The 7337-nt window shown below is 46.2% G+C and overlaps 1 pseudogene; it reads right to left on the minus strand.

Annotated features, from left to right (window-relative positions):
- Window positions 1-4533, minus strand: part of LOC102820735 — a 12266-nt pseudogene extending 7733 nt beyond the window's left edge.
- Between the last annotated feature and the right edge of the window lie 2804 nt (window positions 4534-7337).

The raw sequence follows: 7337 nt of genomic DNA on the forward strand, positions 1-7337 counted from the left end.
CTCCTCAGAAACCCTATACAAGACTGCTATGGGTCAGAACCCACTCGACAGCACTTAACAACAGCAACAACAACAACTCCAGTAATGGGAGTCCCTGGGTGACACAAATGGTTAAGCACTTGACCAACAATTGGAAGTCTGGCATTTCAATCCTACCCTAAGGTGCTTTAGAAGAAAGACCTGGCAATCTGCTTCCAAAAAGTCAGCGCTTTGAAAACCCTATGGATCAGTTCTAATCTGAAATACATGAGGTCTCCACAAGTCAAAATGTGGACTCAACAGCAACTGGCTTGGTACTCCAGTATGACCTCACATTAACTTAATTGGTAACCATCTTCAGAAACCCTATTTCCAAATAAGGTCACATTTACAGGTACCAGGAGATTAGGACTTCAATATATCTTTTGGAGATAGTATTCAATTTATAACAGTGCAGAAGGGATCTGGTCACCTTGAGGATGATGGGAAAGAAAGTCTGTGACTCCGGTGGAGTTAGTGCAGTAGGACAAGGCTGGAGAGAGAGGTGACTTTGAGACTGTCAGGAGCGTTCCAGACCTTCTCTGAGGTATCTTAAGCAGGGTGCTGGCCTGATTAGATTTGACCCACCCCTTTGTTCAGTCTTGAAGCAGTTAATGAGCCACCGGAGAAACCCAACTGTCTCAGGGTCACACCTAAGGAATCTAGTGGACAGAATGCCCTTCCCCATCTTTTCATCCATAGTCTCCCTAACCCTCCCACAACAGGAAATGGCCATCCTGCCCTTGCCATAAGCACACTCAGAAACTTGGGACTCGATGTAGGGCTAAAGACACTCTTTAGGCAATGGAGGATTTCTGCGGAGGACGCAACCTCATTGGAAGGAAGGTCTGGGGACTTGTCTTCTTTTTAAAAAGTAGAAAATAGGTTGGCAGTTTCTTCAAAAGTTAAACACAGGATTACCATGTGACCCAAAAATGTCAATTCTAAGTACAAGTATACCCAGAAGCATTGAAAGCAGGAGCACACACAAAAACCTGTATACTGGTATTCATTGTGGTACTGCTCACAACAGCCTTAAGGTGGTAACAACAAAAACGTCTGTCAACAGTTGAATGGATAAATAAACTGCATATACAATGGAATATTATTCAGTCATAAAATCCTGATGTTTTCCACAAACGGAATGAAATTTGAAAACATAACACAGTAAAATATGTCAGTCACACAAGGACAAATATTATACAAAATAGGTCACTGTCCTTAGAAGCCAGGATGGTGAGAATGCGTCTCTAGGACTTTGGACATGTTGCCAGAAAGGACCAGACCCTGGAGAAGGACATCATGCTTGGTAAAGTGGAGGATCAGTGAAAAAAGGAAGGCCCTCAATGAAATGGATTGACATAGTAGCAGCAACAACAGGCTCAAACATAACAATTGTGAGGATGGCGCAGGACCAGGCAGTGTTTCATTCTGTTGTGCATAGGTTCGCTATGAGTCGGAACCAATTCAACAACACCTAACAACAACAATGACAGCATAAAGACCAAAGTTCATTAGTGATTATCAAGGGTGAGAGAGAGAAGGAAGGTAGTAATATGGGGAGGACATTCCTGAGTTTCTGTTAACGGTGGAATCAACTGGAGAAAATATACTGGTAATGATTGATTATGATGAACATAATCAATGTCAGAGAATGATACATGTAAAAACTGTTGAATTGACAATATATATATATATATATATATATATATATGGAGCTCTGGTAGCATAGTGGTTACGAATTGGGCTGTGAAACACAAGGTCGGCAGTTCGAAACTACCAGCTATTCTGCAGGAGAAAGATGAGGTTTTCTGCTCCCATAAAGACTTACAGCCTTGGAAACCCTGTACAGGGTCGCTATAAGTCGGAATCAACTCCATGGCACATAACAACAACATATATATATACCTGTTACCACACCAAAAGAAATGTGCAGAGCAGACAGATTGTGCTTATGTTATACACTTATTTGAGGGGGAGCTGATGGAGATCAAGAGGGGCTAAGACCACTTTTCATCCTGCAGAGCTCCAGTTGCAACTTGTCAAAATAAAGAAGAACATCCAGATGTAGCGTAGTAGAGCTCTGCTAGCATAGTGGTTAGGAGTTAGACTGCTAATCTCAAGATCAGGAGTTCGAAACTATCAACTGTTCTGTGGGAGAAAGATGAGGCTTTCTACTCCTGTAAAAATTTACAGCCTTATAAATCCTATGCAGGGTTGTTATGAGTTGGAACCGATGCCACGGCACATCACCACCACATCAAGATGTGTCTGATGTGAGTGGCGTGTGCTGGGGCTGATACCGGGGTGAGATAAGTGAAGCTCCTCAGTCACCCCACATCCAGCGTTCTAAGTTGTGGTTCCCTGCCACATAAGAAGCACCCAATCCTTGCCTCTGCCTGACCTTTCCTACTTCTGGTCTTCCCCACACAGGTTTTGTGGGGCTTCAGTGAAAGCAGTAATAGCTTCCCTCGCTCACTCACATGAGGGGCAGAGGAAGGGAGACTTAGTGGGCACCTGTCCTCTGATTCTCCCATCCCAGCACCCTTGCATCCTGAAGGCTGCAACAGAGCCTCACCTAAGATGGGCCCTTAACAAAAGGGATACTGAAGAGAAGGTGGACAGGTAGCACCACCCAGAGGAGAGAGGGAAACCCAGCACCAAGAGAAGACAAAACCAGAGATTGCTGCCCAAAGAGACAGGGACAATGAGGAGAGAGTTAGGAAGAGCCACTAGACAGATAAAGCATGCTGGAGCAGCAGGAGGGAAACCATGTCAGAAAACTACCAGCGAGATCAGGGCTTAAACTGTGGCACAGGCAGACAAGTAAAGATGGATTGAGGTGGTGTTATTGATTGACTTGTGCCCCCAAAATATGTATTGAAATCCTAAACCCAATTACCTATAAATATCATCCCATTTTTAAATAAGGTTTTTATTTTGTTATATTGAGTCATGTGAGTGTAGAGTAGATCCTAAACGTAATTACAACTGAGTTACATGGCCAGAATAGACACAGAGATACATAACCTGGGGAAGAGGAAAGCAAACAATGGATCACTGGCAGCTAGTAGAATCTGAAATAGACAAGGGAGGACCTCTCACACCCATGCCTTGAATTCAGACATCTAGCCTTCTGAACTATAAGGAAATAATTCCCACTGTAGTATTTCAGTTATGACAGCTATTTGGGAAACCAAGATAGGCAGTCACTTAAATTTTGGAGCTTGGTCCTGTCATGAGAGTTCTTGACCTCAGTCCTGGGAGTTAGAAGATAGGAGAGTCCCTGTCTCTAAACACTTTCTCCTACCAGTTTTTCAACTAGAGCCTAACAGGAAGTTTCAAGCCACATCATCCTTTGTGTGAGGTTCTGGCTGCAACCAAAGACTGAGGGACAGTCTGTACGTGGTTCACCCAGATCCAGATTTTGGGGGAGGAGACTGTTCTGTGGGGTACCAGGATTAAAGAGTACCTGGAAAGCGCAAGAAGCACCCAGTATCCAACGGACTTCTTCCAGGCCAAGCAGAACCAAAGATAGGGACTTTCTGGGTGTTTTGACATTGAGGGGTGGCTAACCCCCACTTGCTGAGCCTGTGGCTATAAAACAAGCCCAAGGTCTTGTCATTTAGTCACTAGCTGAGAATATAGTCAAAAAGAGCAAGGCTTCCTGGTGTCCTATAGCTCTGAGCCAGTTATAGTTTGAACTGTGTCTCTCCTCAAACCCCACCCCAAATATGTATTGCAATACTAACTCCTATTCCTGTGGATATAATCCCATTTGGGAAGAGTTTTTTTTGGTTGGTAATGCCATAATAATGTGGGAATGTGTCTTAAATCAATCACTGTTGAGATATAAAAGTGCAGATTAGGTAGAGAAGAAAGCAATCCCGGATGGGGAAGATATGTGCTACGTGCAATCTCCAAGGAATGCCAAGAATGAGCCAAGACAAGGATTTTCCTGCAGAGTGGACAGAGAGAGTCTTCCTCTACAGCCTTTCCTTTACTAGAAAAAATATGCATAAATATCTAAACTGTAAGAAAATACGCAAGCCGTCTTGTGCCTTAAAGCCATCCCTTGTGGTATTTCTGTGGTAGCAGTACTAAGAAACTAACAGAGACACCAAGAACCTCCGCTTCAAAGTGTTCCCTGTCCTCCACTCCTCTCACCCTAACCTGAGCTCTCTACCCACTACGTGTGCTCTCCCCTTACCCACAGGTCTGAGTCCAAGCTCCTCAACCTGGATCCTAGAGCTGTGTCCCTTCCTGCTGATAACAGAATGCTCCAGTAGCACCCTACTACTTGCAGACCATGCAGCCTTTTCATCTGAAATATCCTGGCAAACTCTTACACAGTCTTTAAGACACACACTCCCCAAAGACCAAATCTCACTTTCTTAGTGGTCTTATTGCACCTTGTATGCATCCTACATACTACTACTCACCTGGTGGGATTGTGTATCTGAAACCCAGGATCTCCTGTAAGGTGCTCAAGGACAAGCGCTGTGGCTTCTGCATCTTTGCGTTGCCACTGAAGGGATGGAAGGATAGATGGATGGTGGGGAACAAATCAGATAGGTGTTGTTGTGACACAGAGCAATCCCGTACAGAGCTTCCAAGGAGCAGCTGGTGGGTTTGAGCCACCGACCTTTTGGTGCTTATCCAACAGCACCACACCAGGACTCCAAATCAGATACAGCCATGATGAAAAGCCGCACCTCATCACTTGCTCCTGGTTAGTGCTCTGCCACTTTTGTCTCTCCAGATAGACAGCAAGCTCCTTGGGTGTGGGAACTGTACTGTCTGTTCTGTTTGTCCATCTCCAGTTTCAGACAATGTTGAGCACAACAGACATTTATTGATAAGAAGAAGTGTCGGCTGCTTGCTGTGTCTCAAGGGACCCACCAGATTTCTTCAAGGCATTTCCAGGCCCCTAAGCTCCTGGGATCAATGAAGGCAGCAGGTGAACATTAGATTTTAGCAGATACAAGGTCAGAAATGCCCCTGTAATCCATTCTGGTTGATGTCAGGACAGGCCTGAGGGAGGGGTTGACTGGAGAACTGGCAAGGGTGGACTTTACTTTGGAAAATGAGGCAATTAGAGAAGGCAAGGAGCCGTTCCAGATGTGTTGGTTTACTTCTGAGATAATGCCCTGTGCTACTCATAAATGAGCATTTTAGGGAGAGGTTGTGTGCAGGGGCTGCAGCTGTCACCGCACCCTGTCCAGCCTCACTGAGTGGCCAGGACAGTTCTGGGCTTAATAGTTTGGGAATGAGCTGAGTGGAGCCCAGGTCCTAAAACCTCAGCCTCTATAACTTACTCACCAGGCAAACTCAGTCCCAGTAGGGGATAGGCTTGATTGGATTGTAAGGCCATGGGTCTAGAAAGACTCAGGGTGGAAGGAAAATTGAGTCTCAGGGGCTTTCTGCTGCTGTCAGGTCAGGGGTCCAGATCCCACAGAGGCTAGAGTCCTCCTAGAACAGACCGGTCATATGTGGGTTCTGGGAGTCTCCCACGTGTCCCATCATGAGGATATCTCCCAACAGCTCACACTTTTCCCAACAGGCACCTGGAATTGCCTCCATCCAGCAGCATACTGAGATAGAAGTTCAGTGCCACGGCACTTGGCCACCTGCCTCTTCTTGATTGTTATTTCTGTCCCCTTGGCCTGTAGTCCACCACTGAGAGAAAATCCAGGAATCCCCTCCAGACAGAACTTTCTAAAGAGGCTCCTTCCTGGCCCTGCACTAGTGCTGGGGAGAGGCCCTGAGTTGCACAGACACAAGTCTTAGTATGAAGATGGGGAGCAAGCTCAGAGCCCCTCAAGAGCAGTCTGTGACCAGTGTTGGATGGAGGTGTACACAAAGGTGGCTGTGTTTTCATCCTTGCCCCTGCCCCCTGTGGGCCCTGAACTCTGCTCATCCCCTGGTTTCTTAAGCTGCCTGGCCTCTTCAGCTACTGCTAATATAGGAACCTAGCACTGACAGCTCTTGTCACAGCCCCCAGGCCTTATTAATACTGGCAGAGGTGAGGACAGCTTAATTCTCTGGCCCAGACACAGGGTTGCCTGTCATATAGGGCAAGGGGTCAGTGCCTTTCCCTACCTAGGAGGCCACATTGGGAACAAAGCCCATGGTCTCTCCTCTCTGCTCCCCTCCCAGCCCTGACCTCTCCTGGCCCTCTCTCTGCACCAAATAGCAGGCCTGGCGGCAGTTAAATCACCCAGAGATGAAGGGATGAGAGATGCTGGGTGCTGAGTGAGCCTGCTCTGAAGGAGGGAGGGGGGAGGAAGTTTTCACAACTTCCCTCACCCCATCTAGGCTAGGGAAAGGAATTGAAGTCTGATCTGGGGGTTCCCTTAACCCAAATCACCTGAGTTTGTGGATCCCAAACCAGAACAAAAAACCCAGCGATGATTTCATGCCACTTGTCCTCATAGCCTTGCACACACTTCAATGAACCCAAGTCCCCAGACTCCACAAGTGGATGCACCCTGAGGAGCTGTGTCAGTGCCCTGTCCTCCCTAAGCATCTCCCCACTTCTCAGGTTCCTTCTCCAGGTCAGAGCCACTGTCAGGCCGTGATCCCTGGCTCCTTGGTAGGCAGCTCCATCTGTGGTAAACAGTTCAGTTTGGGAAACACCTGTGTCCCATGCTAGTCTCCTGAGCTGCCTGGGGGTGGGGGGTCCTCACATGAGTTCCTGGAGCTCTTCTACCTTGAGCATTGTCTGCCAACTCCCATATCAAGGCCACAACCATGCCCAGACCCCAAATCCAGTGACGAGGACCTTATACTTCTTTCCTGACTTTTTTCCTTTCTTACTTGTCTCTGAAGCTGTAGCAAGACTAGAATGATTAGGGCTGTTCTTCATTCCCCTCCTATCTCTAGACAGACAGACAAATGATCTCAAAGAGCATAACTCTAAGACACCACACATACACACACACATACTCTATAGAAAAGTTGGTGGAAATCTAAGATATCTAAGACTGCTCTTTAAATTGCAGGGAATATAGCCTACAAATAAGAATTTGTGCCTAATTGGGTACCTAAAATGGGAGGGGGGCCTATAAGGGCATGAAGTGACCAACTTACAAATTTTCAAGAAGGATTCTAGTTTAAGAGTGTGCAGGGCAGGTGAATTCTACCAAACATTCAGGGAAGAGCTGTCACCAATCCTACTCAAATTATTCCAAAATATAGAGGAGGATGGAAAACTTCCTAATACATTTTATGAAGCAAGTATAACACTCATACCAAAACCAGGGAAGGACATTACTAAGAAAGAAAACTATAGACCAATATCCCTCATGAACATAGAT

The sequence above is a fragment of the Chrysochloris asiatica genome, unplaced genomic scaffold (genome assembly GCF_000296735.1).
Source record: "Chrysochloris asiatica unplaced genomic scaffold, ChrAsi1.0 scaffold00287, whole genome shotgun sequence".
Classification (NCBI taxonomy): Eukaryota; Metazoa; Chordata; class Mammalia; order Afrosoricida; family Chrysochloridae; genus Chrysochloris; species Chrysochloris asiatica.